Consider the following 15,550-nt stretch of genomic DNA (forward strand, 5'->3'; position numbering starts at 1 on the left):
CCCAAAATATTGGATAAGAAAATTGTACATGGCTCAGGAGAACAATGTATTCTTTGACATTAGCCATGAAAGCTTTCAAAACAAAAATATAAATTATCCTCGCCTCTGAGCTGTTTCCCCTGGTCTCTTTCCTACAAGAGATCACATTTTTCTTTCTGTACACACAGTATTTTTAGAGCACTCTGCTGTTATGAAGCATTCTGCAACCCCTAGTTAACCTATTTAGATCTCAGTGTTCTTATCTGTATAATGAGGCTAATGGTGCTACGCTGTTCTCCCAGGGATGTTTGATTAAATACGTTTCTTGACATTGCACAGACCCTGCATACATCAGCAAGGATTTTCAAAATAAAATGTTCTATATGCACAGAAAATTGTTTCATTTGGCATTGTCTTAAAAGCAAGCACATTTCCAAGAGGAATGTTTGCACCATCAGCAAACATTTCAAAATGGATCTAAGGTAAAAATTGTTATGACTGCAGTGAATGTTTTATTTGGGGTTGATAAGATAGGCAAGTATTTCAAAACATCTCCACCCATAATTTTTAGTGGGAAAAGCAATGCTTGGTGGAATGTGAGATAATTTTAACAGCCAGTATACTGGCTGTTATAGGGGATTTTCTAATATTTTTTACTTCAAGACAGGCCTGTGTTGGATTGAGTCTTTGTACAGTGCATTGACGCTTCAAGTAGGAATGGGGACCAGAATTCCTGATGGCAGGCCCTGCCCTGGTGATTTTCCTGTCATTTCACAGGGCAAGAAGGCCTGCGTTGACCTCTCACATGTGCAGAGCCAGACTGGCTTAGGTAGATGGGGTCTCCTTTTCTACAACTCACTTTTCTGTCCATCTGACCTCTCCTTTACTTCTACTACTTTTTGTGACAACTGCCAGTCTTTCTCCTAGTGAGAAGAAGTAGACCACACAGACAGACAGGAGAAGCCAGTAGAGAAAGGAGAAAATGAATGGAAATCAATAAAAATATAAACAAACATACCCTAGAGTGCTTCTGAGAGGCTGAAAAGTGGTAGCCTGAATTCAGATTTTCCAAAAAAATTACAAGAGAATATTCCAACTCACATTCTCCTATCATCTGTCTCAAACCTAAATTCAGTTGTCAACAGGTGAATAAATGAGTGCTCGCTTCCTTCAGTAAAACTGGTATGAAAAATAATGGCAGTCTAGCCAGGAGAAATAGGACAGACAAAGGTTCTGACTCTAGGAACTGGTTATAGTCAAGCTCTGGTTAAGCCTCTTTTCTGTGCTTCCACAGCTTGACATGTAACAGAATCATCTGGAAATATTTCTAAACATGAAGAGAAACGCTTTTTATTGAAGCATAATATACATTTTAAATGCATATATTGTAAGTATAAATGATGAATTTTCACAAACTGAACACACTCATTACCCAGCATCATTTGGAGAATTTTTGGGTTTTTGTTCTTTTTAAATTAATTCATTAATTAATTTTGGCTTCAACAGGCCTTAGTTGTGGCACGCGGGATCTTTTAGCTGTAGCATGAGAACTCTTAGTTGCGTGGCCTGCAAACTCTTAGTTGCGGCATGCATGTGGTATCTAGTTCCCTGATCAGGGATTGAACCCAGGCCCCCTGCATTGGGAGCACGGAGTCTTAGCCACTGGACCACAAGGGAAGTCCCGATTTTGTTTTTAAGGTGTAGATTTCAGGAACTTTTTCCAGAGGCACTGAATCAGAATCTCAAATATTGAGGCCCAAGAATCTGTACTTTAAATAAATTCCTGAGGAGATTCTTTTGAAGGCAGCTGGGCACTGGGTCACATTTGTGAACCACTGTCTGGATTCCTAGGTGCATGAATTGCAGAGAGAGATATTAGGGTAGGACATGGAGCCCTGGAAAAAGGAAGAGTAAGGAATCCCCCTGCTTTGGGAAGAGTTCCAACAGTTCTTTGAGGAAGGAACTATGGCAAAAAAAAAAAAACCCTCCATTTGATTCTCAGTATTCATTTATCTTTTATTATTTAGTAACAGAATCCTAATAGAGAGGCATATAGTTACCTGGAATAAGGACTAAATCTTGGCCTCTCTTACAGTTAGATGTGGTTATGTAGCTAAAATTTAGCCAATGGCATTTAAGCGGAAGTGTCATATGTGACGCCTGGGAAATCTTCAGAGGGTTGAGGTGTTCTCTTCATGACCCTTTCCTTCTAGCTAGTGGCTGGAATATGGAAGCGTTGGCTGGAGCTCAAGTAGCCATTTTGATCCAGGTGGATAAAGGCCATATGTTATGGACGGTAGAGCAGAAAGCTGGAAGGAACTTAGGTTCCTTAGAACTTTATGGATTTCATACCAACTCTGTACTATAAATTCAGAACTTTTAATAGAATAAAATATTTTATGTTTTGGCTACGATTAATTTGAGTTTTCTAATACTACAGCTGAACTTAATCCTAACTGACTCAGAGGATTTTCCTGCTCTATACGTATATGTCTGAAGGATCCCAAGAAGAGGTGGTGATCTCTCAAGAGCATGGTGTTCTATTATTTGCCAAGAAACAATGGAGAGCAAGTTTGGGTTTTGATAATCAACTCTTAAATAAGATAAATGTGTTCAATTTTGTACAGTAGGAGCTTTCTTTCTAGGAGATATGTTTGTGATTGGTCTCTTTCCATAGGCTTCATGGGGACCAGGTCTTATCTGGTATCTGGAGCTATTTGGTGGGATTCTCCAAAGAGTGGTTTGTTCTTTGCAGGTCAGTGTTAGCCTTATCGTATTATAGTTTTAGGGGAATTCTATGGTTTAGAGAAAGTTTCCAGCAGCAGCTAAGGGTACTGGGTCCAATTCCCAAAGAGATGAAGCTGGCACAGTTTTGGCATATTGTCAGGTCTTAAGCCAAGATAAGCGGGAGTGGGTTCTCACTGTAGCTCCAGTGCCAGTGGGAGAACTGAGATGTGAACCAGTTATTGGGACGGAGCTGAGGCAGAGGCAGGGAAGAGCAGCAGATCCCAGGGTATCAGAATGCCCAGGAATAGCTGACTCTGGTCTGCAGCAAGACCAACTCCAAGGCCCTACTAGGTAGTGCCTGGGGTTCCTAATGCATATATACTCTCTACCTTTGTCAGAAACCAGACAGGGCTGAGGTTACTGGTAAAAGATAGCACTGACTGAGTCTGAAATGGATGAGAATGATCATTGTCTGACTTTTTGCAACTTACTTACCTCTTCTTAGCTTCAATTCCCTATTCTGTAAAATTCGAACTAATAATACCTGGCCCAGAGGTATTCAATCATGAATTAAAGGAAAAAAAATTATGTGCAAGGAATTTGCAAATTGTGACGAGGTATACAAATGTAAATTATTATTACTATCTAGGGAGAATGATGCCAGCAATTTAACTGTGCAGAGCAAATCTCCACAGCATTTAAGATGAGATGAATATAATTCATTCATCTGAAGTGAAAGGGGGTAGATTCAGAGAGTCAGGATATAATCACTAGATTTGTAATCTGGTCAGGAAACTTATGTCAGAGAGATACTGTATTCTTATTTGAGAAAAACGCAAGGCTTTTTAAGACATCATGTGACAGACTTGTTTACTTTTTAATCATTTCATAGGCAATATGGTTTATCTTAGGGAAGCCACGATTCATAAAAGTCCAGTTTATGATCCATGAGAATCAAGAACGGCCATGTTGAGAGTTATTAAATGTTGTGTGTTGTTCAAGACAACCATTAAGGATCAAATGCAAGAGTCAAGGGCTTCCCTGGTGGCGCAGTGGTTGAGAGTCCGCCTGCCGATGCAGGGGACACGGGTTTGTGGCCCGGTCCGGGAAGATCCCACATGCCGCGGAGCGGCTGGGCCCGTGAGCCATGGCCGCTGAGGCTGCGCGTCCAGAGCCTGTGCCCCGCAAAGGGAGAGGCCACAACAGTGAGAGGCCCGCGTACCACAAAAAAATAATGCAAGAGTCAAGAGTGCTTGCTTTTCGCCATAAAAGCAGCATTGGGGCATATAGGTTTACAGCTGTATTTGTTGTAATAAACCACATTTTATAGGCAACAGGTGTAGCTGACTTATATCCTAAATTGCGTGAGGCTGTGCTGTCAGGCTGGCTCTAAAGGGATTTGGAAAGATTTATGAGATTGAATGACAACCAAGGTGATTCTTGAAATTGACTTTTTAAGGTGTCATTTTGGTGAATGACAGGTTATAGTTACTAAAAAAAAAAAAAACCCTCATAATAATACAGTTTGTCTTTAAATGGCAGTAAGGCTGTTTAGTGAAAAAAAGCTCATTTTTAACTAGAGATTGCTACATTTTGGACATTTGGCAAATCTAATTGGCTCTGAGTATGTGGCCTGACTTCCTCAGCCATTCAGAATCACTTCTTCCTCCAGCCAAAGGCCACATGTGCCTTCAAACAGGGTTGTAATCTACTCATACTGCTTAAACAGAATTTGCTCTTAATTAGGGTCTTTTCTAACTACTGCAATTAATTTTAAGACAAAGAAATCAGCTATGCATCAAAGGAAGAGAAAGAGGAAAAAAAAGAAGGAAAAATGTATTCCCTGCTCTGTCAGATGAGCTTCTCTTTCCTTCTCTCTCCTTTACCAGTCATCCTGCTTAGGGGCCCCCATGCTTGCTCCTCTCACTGAGATAAATCATTTAATCTCCACCTTCCTCTCATGTTTCAGACCAGTCAGCTAGTCTCACAAAGCCTGTCAGCATTTGAACTTAGCATTTTTCAGGTTGAATAAGAAGCAATTTTTCTTTCATTTTTTAATTGGTTGTTAAATATGATATCTTAACTGTAAAGAAAATTTTAGAGGAAAAAAAGGCCTGTAATTTTCCTTAGCATAATTGTTTCCTTTGTGTTTGTCATTAATTCATTTGTTTATATGACAAGTAATTATTGAGAGGCTTCACTAGCCTAAGCTCCATTTTAGGCACTGGGGATATAGCAGGGAACAAACCACCCTGCCCTCCTGGGGTTTTCATCTGAATTTGGGGAGAGAGAAAATAAACAAACAAATATTATGTCAGATGGTGTTGAGGTCTAAGGAGACAAATAAAACAGGGGAAGGGTTGGGAACATGGGGTTGGGTGGGGAAGTTATTATTTCCTTTCTATTTTCTTACAGCCACACACGTAACTCTTACTCTGTACTCTGTAAGACCATGTATTCTTCCCCCGAAAAATGCCAACTCCCTCCACCCCTCTCTCCCCAAAAAACTCAATTCATAAATATATATTTAGTGATAGAGTCTGAACTTAATTTTTTCATAGCATTCATACGACATTTAATACAACTAACACAAATAAGAGGCTTGATGTAAACTCTTAAATGGAGAAAACTGGAGGAAATAGACATAGAAAGATAAAGCATCAAATAAAAGAGGAAACTGGCTTGAAAAAGAAGAGATAAAATTCTAGTCATTAAAAATTTGCACTCATGTATCAAACTCTGAGAATTTGGGGCAAGACCAGATTATAGGGTAGATATATATTATTATCCTGAGATAAAGTTAGAAACAAATCAAGTAAGATTAAAAGCAGTTTAGGTCAGAGTTAACAGTCTTATCCAACCTGTGTACTGACTGTTTCTGTTTTGCATAAAGTTCCTGAGTTCCCTCTTTTACTCTCTTGTCCTAGAAAACAGTCGAAGCATTAAAAATAGGAAGTCCTGCTTACCTAGAGATGTCAGGACTATTAGCAATGTGAGATGACTAATTTTCATGAAAATAATGGTTAGAATCATTACGTGTAAAATTCAAGAGCCCCATTTACTCTGGGAGCCCGTGTGGACCAGCAGAATGAGCTCAGCATTTGCAGTAGGCAGATGTGGATTTGAATTCTGGCTTTTCCAGGTACTCATTGACCTTAGGCAACTCAATTAATCAATCACGCTGGGCCTATTTCCTAGCTGGTGGGAACGTTTCTGGTGTTGGAAATGATATACATTCAAGGGGCTAGTCTTGACTTAGATGGAACCATATGAAATTGCCACTTTGTACCTCACAGGCAGTCAAAGGCAGCAGTTTTATGTGGTACAGCTTGGTGTATAGTGGGTACTCAGTTAAAAGTAGCCATTTTTATTGCCATGCTCTTTCAGTATTTTAAAGATTTATTTACTTGAAAATATTAGAACACATATATTGATGAAGGCCTTTAGGTGTCCAAAGGACAATCATATAAAGTACTTTATTCTTTTTTTTAACAATATCTTTATTGAGATGTAATTCGTGTTTCATAAAATTGATCCTTTTAAAGTATACAATTCAGTAGTTCTTAGCATATACACAGAATTATGCCACTCTCACCACTATCTAATTTTAGACATTTTTATCAGCCCCGAAGAAACCCCGTAACTCCCAGCAGCCACTCCCTGTTCTCCCTCCCCTTAGCTCTTGGCAGCTAACCTACTTTCTGTGTCTGTGGACTGGCCTATTCTGGACACTTCATATAAATAGAATCAGACAATATGTGGCCTTTTGTGATTAATTTCTTTCACTCAGCATAATTTTTTCAAGGCTTATACATGTTATTGCATGTATCGGTATTTCATTCCTTTTTATGCCTGAATACTATTCCATTGCATAGGTATACCACATTTGGTCTAACCATTCATCAGCTGATGGACATTTGGATTGTTCCTGCTTTGGGGCTATTGTGAATAATGCTGCTGTGAACATTTTTTTTTAATTTTTATAAATTTATTTATTTTATTTTTGGCTGTGCTGGGTCTTCGTTGCTGCACGCGGGCTTTCTCTAGTTGTGGAAAGCAGGGGCTACTCTGCGTTGTGGTGTGCGGGATTCTCATTGCAGTGGCTTCTGGTTGCAGAGCATGGGCTCTAGTCATGCAGGCTTCAGTAGTTGTGGCATGTGGGCTCAGCAGTTGTGGCCCAGGGGCTTAGTTGCTCCACAGCATATGGGATCTTCCTGGACCAGGGCTCGAACCCGTGTCCCCTGCATTGGCAGGCGGATTCTTAACCACTGTGCCACCAGAGAAGTCCTACTGCTATGAATGTTTGTGTACAAGTTTTTACGTAGACATATGTTTCCATTCTCTTATGAAGGAAATTTCTGGGTCGTATGATAGCTGTACGTTTAATGCTTTAAGCTACTGCCAAACTGTTTTCTTTATTCTAAATAGCTAAGAAGTGGGTGATTCTAGCAGAGAAAATACAAGATGAGCTTGGACCATCTGTAGTGCGAGAAAGCAAGGACGTGCTAAAAATATAAAAGATGAGGGCATATCAAAGGGACCCAGGAGCCAACCTAAAGGAGCTACCAACAACAAAACCTGGAACAATGTGAACAGCAAGGGAAAGAGTATGGTATTAGATCACAATCCAAATATAAAATAAATATGTATTAGCCCACACTGATATAAAATAAATGATTGAATAAACAAATAAATAGAAGAGACAAGTTTTCCTCAGTGAAGAATTCCAAATAATATAAGTAGATATTCCCCACTCCAGGAGGTGAAGCTTGAGTGTGGACTGGACTTAGTAACTCACTGCCAAAGAATAAAGTATGGAAAGGAAAAAAATAGTAACTTTATAGAGAAATCTGGCAAGCCTACCTTAACCAAATGATCCAGGTTAACATCGCCAGCAATAAGTCCTGTTGAGATCGTGTGTCTGGTGATATGATGTGATGAGAAGGGCACTTCACCCATGAGGTGTTCTTCTCCAAGATCCGTAACTCTAAATTTAATCATGAGAAAACATCATATAAATGCAAACGGAGGAACATTCTGCAAAATGCCTGATCAATACTCTACAAAACTGTCAAGGTTATGAAAGATAAGGAAAGACTGGAAAACTGTCCCAGAGCAGAAAAAACTAAGGAGACATAACAACTGAATGCAACATGGTATCCTGCTTGGGATTCTGGAACAGGTAAAGGACATGAGTGGGGAAACTGGTGACATCCAAATAAAGTCCGGAATGTAGTAATGTACCAGAGTTGGCTTCTTAGTTTTGGCAAATGTACTGCTGTAATGTCACATGTTAACATCAGGGCAAAACTGAGTGAGGGTTATATAGGAACCATATACCACCTTTGTAACTTTGCTGTAAACGTAAAATCACTCCAAAATAAAAAGTTTACTTGAAAAATAAATCCATTACATGTAAACATAAATAATACATTTTAAATGAAATATAACTATATGCGCCAAAACACAAAAATTATTTAATGAGAAAATCTAGTGAGTATAGGAATGATTAGCTAGGAAATTCAGATAAAAGAATTTGTCACTGAGAATGAATATTGAGATTGATCTAAACTGGTGGTTTGCATGGGTTAAATTTACCAGGGACTTGCTTATCTTTCTATCAAACTATCTAAAGTTACAAGGTTGGCTGGCTAAAGCAACAGCAGCTACTGCAGCAACAAAGATTTTTAGCATTTGATCCCCAGCACTGAGCACTTAGGGCACAGTTCTGTTGTCTTCTTCTGTGGATTAACTTATCTCTTTTCTTAAGCAGTATCAGCATTTACCAAATTAGTGAGTTAGGGTTACACCGAAGAAGATATTCATTTCCCTTGGTCTCCTTTACCTGCAGTTGCTAAAATACACTTTCCACGTGCCTGCCAGTCGATCCCATTCTTGTTCAGGACTCAAGTCTCATGTAAACATGATGACTCCCAAATCTGTATCCTCACACTTCTCCCTTGAGTTTCAATCTTGAATATCTGACTCTTTTTCTGGACATAAACTGGCTGTCTCACAGGTACACACAACTGAAAAGATTGCAAAGTCAAACATATTCTCTTGCTACCTTTCATTCCTGTTAAAATTGTTCCTCCACTTATAGCCCCTTCCTCAAAAACAGACATAGACAATGCATAAATAAATGAATGTGGCTATGTTTCAATGATACGTTATAAGAACAGGCAGTGGGTCAGATTTGGCCTGGGAGCTATAGTTTCCTAATGCCTTATTTAAACCATAGCATTGGAAGAGACTGCCTATGACAGTAGGCTAAGGCCAGAGGCTCTGGAAAGAATCCAGAGGAACATCAGTGTTAAAGTACTTGGCTTGGGAAAGGAATTCAGTGAAGGAGAATGAGGAAGAGTAGTCAAAGAGGCAGGGAGAAAATTAGGATACAGGTGTCTCTTAGAAGCCAGAGTATTAATAATAGCGTACCTGCATCACTAACAAATGCTTCCAGAGAGATGAAGTAGGATGTGTTGAATCTGGGTGAACTTAGGCATAGGCCATCCTGAGACCACAGCACTTTGTGACAAAAGTGAACAGAAATCCGGAACTGGGATAACGCAGGCTGAAGTCCAACACTGGGACCCAGACCGTTCAAGGAAGATTGGGGTTAGAAGGAGAAATAAGTGAACTTCTCAGGGTATCTAAGATCCAGGGCTTGTTCAGGATGCACGAAATATCAATTCTGGATAGCAAATCTGAGCTTTGGAGTGGTGGAATTGTGAACTACACGGCTTTACTTTTCAATCCCAAAATGTGGATACATGTCCTGAGAAAACATAGACATTGACTTTTAGGTTATCACTGTAAGACCTCACTTCTCAGTAAGATAACACTGTCTACTTCCTGGTGGGGAAACTGGAAGTAGAAAGTTTCTGGAAAGCTTGACATCATGGATAAAAGCAAGCAAGCAAGCAACCCCTGAACCCCTAATTGCGCCCCTCAATTTCCTTCCCCAGCCCTGCTTTTGTGGGGGTGAGGAGGGCAGTCAGACAATCTGAGAAGAATTTTATTCCATGAAATATATCTAAAAAATCCTTTTCTGTTGTCACCATCTAAGAACATGATTGCACTTGACATATCATAATTAGGAAGACAGATTACGATAACATATATCCACTGAATTTACTTTTAAATGTTTTTGCTTTTTTGACCATGGAAATACACCATTCATCGTCAATGTACAAAGACTGACATAACCTCACATGATTAATGGTTCTGAATATGTCTTCCTTTTCATAAATTTTAGAAATCATTTCAAAAAGAAAGAGCTGATAGCATTCACTGGAAATCTCATCTCAAACATTTTATTCATCATCCACATGACCACATTTTTCAATTAAAAAGATACTTCGGATGGAATTCTTGTTTTTCCTTTCTCTTCCTCTTCCATGCCCGTATACTTTTGGGACATAGACATGAAAGATTAAGCACCTCAGAGGCATCCTGGGGCTCAAATCACAGTAAATGACCACGAAAATCCCATGACGCTGCTACCTTTTTGTTCTAGGAATTCTGCTTTCTAGTTCTTGGAAAATATGAGAAGTGGATTAGTGTTACAGTCCAAGGTTTACTTGAGAGTTGAAAACAGAGATGCTGAGAGAGGCTCACTTTGCCTTTTGATCAGTGGGAATAAAGCTCGGTACTGACCATTTTACCTCATTAGTGGGGCTCACTGACCACACCTCTCTCTTTAATTCTGTCCTGAGTGAATTTGTAATTTGCCTTTGGTTTCTGCTTTTAAAAGAACAGATTGTGAAGGATCAAAGAGGAACTGGATAATGACAAGGAGGAAATGGCAAGTTAGTGACATCTTTGTAGAAGGAATAGTAACTATACACAGTGTGATTATTCAGAATCAGTCTTCAGAGAAGTGACTAGAGGATAAGTTCCAGTACAACAAACTCTAAGTATCTTATTTATTCTTTAACTCTTGTTCAGCCATTAAGCTTTTATTGAGCATCTACTATATGCAAGACTTGGTAAAAATAGAAGTATAAAATAATGGATAAGAGATGGAGATCTTAAAATCAAACAGAACTGTATGTAAGTCACTGGTTCTACTGTTTACTACTTGTAGTGGGTTGAATCATTGTCCCAAAACAGATGTCAACCAAAAACTTCAGAAAGTGCCCTTATTTGGAATAAATCTTTACAGATGTAAGTAAAGTGAGTCTCTTAAGATGAGATCATCCTGGATTTGGGTGGGCCCTAAATCTAATGAGGAGTGTCCTTATAAGAGACAGAAAAGGAGAAGACACAGAGCTACATAAGAAGGCTACGTGAAGACGGAGGCAGAGACTGGAGTTCTGCATCCCCAAAAGGCAAAGAACATCAAGGGCTTCAGAGAAGCTAGGACAGAGGCATAGAAGGGATTCCCCCTCAGAGCCTCCAGAGGGAACTGCCTCTGCCAACATCTTTTTATTTTCTGCCAACATCTTGATTTTTGGACTTCTGGCCTCCAGAACTGTAAAAGAATAAATCTGTGTTGTCTTGAGCCACCAAGTTTGTGATAATTTTTTATGAAAGCCCTGAGAAAACCAATATACTGGCTGTGTGAATTTAGGGTTAACTAACCCTCTATAGTTTCGTTTCTGCCTCTATAAAATGAAGAGGATAATATTACCTACTCCTAGAGTTATTGTGTTATATTTATTCCTAAGTTTCTAGCTTGCTTCTATTTCTAAATTATGTTTTCTGATTTGCTGAGAAGTTTTTTGTTGTTGTTGTTGTTTTTTACTGATTGGGTAATGGATTTTATCACATGCTTTTACTGCATCTATTAAAGTCATCATACGTGTGTTTTCTGATCAGTTAATGTGGTGAAATACATTTACGTATTTATCATTGTTAAACAACCCTTGTGTTCCTGGGATACACATAATTTGGTGATTCAGTCATTCAAAAATAATATTGATGCCCATTTATGTTCCATGTGGTGTTAAGGTGTTGGGATACAGTAATGGGGGAAAAAGAACTAGAAATTGCTACCTTCATGGAACTTACATACTACTGTTTTATACACAGCTGGATTGACTTGGCTAAACTTTGTTTATAATTTCTGCATCTATGCTCTTGAATGAAACTGACCTGTAATTGCACTTTCTTGTATTTGTCTTGTCCACGTATTTGAAAACTATTCTACAGGCTGGGTCATAAAGCCCAACTGGAAGGTCGGCCCAGGTTTGATTTAGGTTCTGCATTCAAAACTGACAGTCTTACATGTATTTTGTAAATGAATTGAAGTAGCACACTCAAAAGTGATATAAACTGCCTCCAAAATCCAAAATAAAGGCCCCACAAGTGTTGTGCCACTTTTTTTTAGCAGTCGGTGGTGGAAGACGCAGCAACTTGTTTTTCTCCTCAGAGGGGACGGATATCTCAGCTTGTTCTGGACCACAGGAATCCGGACACTTTACGGAGGTGATAGGTTCCTGAATTTTCATGGAGTTTACCTCTTACCTTCTGGTTTGTGTTCTCACACATTTTCTCCAGGCCTACGTCAGCACAATTAGCAACCCCTGCACTTCTTTAAGCCGCTGTCTCCCAAAGCAGACTATGTACTTTCTCCCTTTGAACATGACGAGATATGATCTTGTATGAACCTGGTGACAACAAGGAACATTCAGGCTAATTCTTCAGGAGAATGAGTGCCACCTTGTAAGGCAACTGCTTCAGATGAGGTTATTACGGGGTATTCAAGCAAGGAATAGATAGTCTCCTTACACATGCAGGGCAGGCTCCTTCTACTGGCAAGAGAATCTCCGAGTGACTCAGTGGTGGCGATAGGGGTGGGCTGCCGGTTAAGATTCTCAGTGTCTTCTGAACCCAAGCAGATGTCTCCACTCTGATTCTTTTTTTTTTTTTAAATAAGCACAAGCCTCTTGTCAGTTAACAACAGCCTGTATTTATTTATTTTTAAAAATTTTATTCACTTATTTATTATTTTTGGCTGTGTTAAGTCTTCGTTTCTGTGCGAGGACTTTCTCTAGTTGCGGTGAGCGGGGGCCACTCTTCATCGCGGTGTGCGGGCCTCGCACTGTCGCGGCCTCTCGTTGCGGAGCACAGGCTCCAGACGCGCAGGCTCAGTAGTTGTGGCTCACGGGTCCAGTGGCTCCACGGCATGTGGGATCCTCCCAGACCAGGGCTCGAACCCGTGTCCCCTGCATTGGCAGGCAGATTCTCAACCACTGCGCCACCAGGGAAGCCCCTCCATTCCGATTCTTAAGTCTCACTCTTACCCGATCAATGCCTTCACTTTTTTTTTTCCTTTTTTCGTCACTTTTTTATTGTGGTAAAATACACGTAACATAAAACTTACCATATTAACCATTTTAAATGTACAGATTAGTGGCATTAAACACATTCACAACCATCGCTACCATCTATGTCCATAACTCTTTTCATCTTGTAAAACTGAAACTCTCACCCATTAAACAAAAACTCCCATTTCCCGCTTCCCTAACCCCGGCCAACCACCTTCTACTTTCTGTATTTATGATGTTGACTACCCTAAGTACCCCATATAGTGGAATGATACAGTATTTGTCTTTTTGTGACTGGCTTCTTTCACTTAGCATAATGTCCTCAAGCTTCATCTATGTTGCAGCCTATGTCAGAACTTCCTCCCTTTCTAAGAATGAATAATATTTCGTTGTATGGATACACCACATGTTACTTATCCATTCAACACTTTAGTGAATAATGCTTCTACAAACATGGATCTACAAATATCTCTTTGAGATCTTGCTTTTGAGTATACACCCAGAAGCAGAATAGCTTCATCATATGGTAATTTCATTCTTAAGTGTTTGAGGAACTGCTATATTGTTTTCCAGAGCATCTGTACCATTTTACGTTACCACCAGTCGTGCATAAGGATTCCAATTGCTACACATTCTGGCCAACACTGTTATATTCTGGGTGTTTTTTTCTTTTTTTTTTGGTAGGTGCCTTCCTAATGAGTGTGAGGTATCTAATTGTAGTGGGTTTTTTTTTAACATCTTTTTTTTTTTTTTTTTTTTTTTTGCAGTACACGGGCCTCTAACTGTTGCGGCCTCTCCTGATGTGGACCACAGGCTCCGGACGCACAGGCTCAGCGGCCATGGCTCACGGGCCCAGCCACTCCACGGCATGTGGGATCCTCCCAGACCGGGGTACAAACCCGCGCCCCCTGCATCGGCAGGCGGACCCTCGACCACTGCGCCACCAGAGAAGCCCCAACATCTTTATTGGAGTATAACTGCTTTACAATGTTGTATTAGTTTCAGCTCTATAACAAAGTGAATCAGCTATATGTATACATGTATCCCCATATCCCCTCCCTCTTGTGTCTGCTTCCCACCCTCCCTATCCCACCCCTCTAGGTGGTCACAAAGCACTGAACTGATCTCCCTGTGCTATGCGGCTGCTTCCCACTAGCTATCTATTTTACATTTGGTAGTGTATATATGTCAATGTCACTCTCTCACTTTGTCCCAGCTTACCCTTCCCCCTCCACGTGTCTTCAAGTCCATTCTCTATGTCTGAGTCTTTGTTCCTGTCCTGCCCCCAAGTTCATCAGAAGCATTTGATTTTAGATACCATATATATGTGTTAGAATATGGTATTTGTTTTTCTCTTTCTGACTTCCTTCACTCTGTATGACAGACTCTAGGTCCATCCACCTCATACAAATAACTCAATTTCATTTCCTTTATGGCTGAGTAATATTCCATTGTATGTACGTGTCACATCTTCTTTATCCATTCATCTGTCGATGGACACTTAAGTTGCTTCCATGTCCTGGCTATTGTAAATAGTGCTTCAATGAACATTGTGGTACATGACTCTTTGAATTATGGTTTTCTCAGGGTATATGCCCAGTAGGGGGATTGCTGGGTTACATGGTAGTTCTATTTTTAGTTTTTTAAGGAACCTTCGTACTGTTCTCCATAGTGGCTGTATCAATTTACATTCCCACCAACAGTGCAAGCGGGTTCCCTTTTCTCCACACCCTCTCCAGCATTTATTGTTTGTAGATCTTTTGATGATGGCCATTCTCACTGGTGTGAGGTGATACCTCATGGTAGTTTTGATTTGCATTTCTCTAATGATTAGTGATGTTGACCATTCTCTCATGTGTTTGTTGGCAATCTGTATATCTTCTTTGCAGAAATGTCTATTTAGGTCTTCTGCCCATTTTTGGATGGGGTTGTTCGTTTTTTTAATATTGAGCTGCATGAGCTGCTTGTATATATTTAGAGATTAATCCTTTGTCAGTTGTTTCATTTGCAAATATTTTCTCCCATTCTGAGGGTTGTCTTTTCGTCTTATTTATGGTTTCCTTTGCTGTGCTTTTAAGTTTCATTAGGTCCCATTTGTTTATTTTTGTTTTTATTTCCTTTTCTCTAGGAGGTGGGTCAAAAAGGATTTTGCTGTGATTTATGTCATAGAGTGTTCTGCCTATGTTTTCCTCTTAGAGTTTTATAGTGTCTGGCCTTACACTTAGGTCTTTAATCCATTTTGAATTTATTTTTGTGTATGGTGTGAGGGAGTGTTCTAATTTCATTCTTTTACATGTAGCTATCCAGTTTTCCCAGCACCACTTATTGAAAAGGCTGTCTTTTCTCCATTGTATATTCTTGCCTCCTTTATCAAAGTATAGGTGACCATATGTGCGTGGGTTTATCTCTGGGCTTTCTATCCTGTTCCATTGATCTATATTTGTTTTTGTGCCAGTACCATACTGTCTTGATTACTGTAGCTTTGTAGTATAGTCTGAAGTCTGGGAGCCTGATTCCTCCAGCTCCGTTTTTTTCCCTCAAGACTGCTTTGGGTATTCAGGGGCTTTTGTGTC

The 15,550-nt window shown here is 39.8% G+C and overlaps 1 pseudogene across 1 annotated transcript in view; it reads right to left on the bottom strand.

Annotated features, from left to right (window-relative positions):
• The window catches only part of LOC307176919 (calcium-responsive transactivator-like), an 85,408-nt pseudogene that overhangs the window by 22,218 nt on the left and 47,640 nt on the right, over window positions 1–15,550 (bottom strand). Inside the window, exon 3 of the transcript XR_013831793.1 lies at window positions 7,570–7,693. The product of XR_013831793.1 is annotated as a calcium-responsive transactivator-like (transcript). The remainder of the gene's footprint in view (window positions 1–7,569; window positions 7,694–15,550) is intronic.

The sequence above is a fragment of the Stenella coeruleoalba genome (assembly GCF_951394435.1).
Source record: "Stenella coeruleoalba genome assembly, chromosome: 18".
Taxonomy (NCBI): domain Eukaryota; kingdom Metazoa; phylum Chordata; class Mammalia; order Artiodactyla; family Delphinidae; genus Stenella; species Stenella coeruleoalba.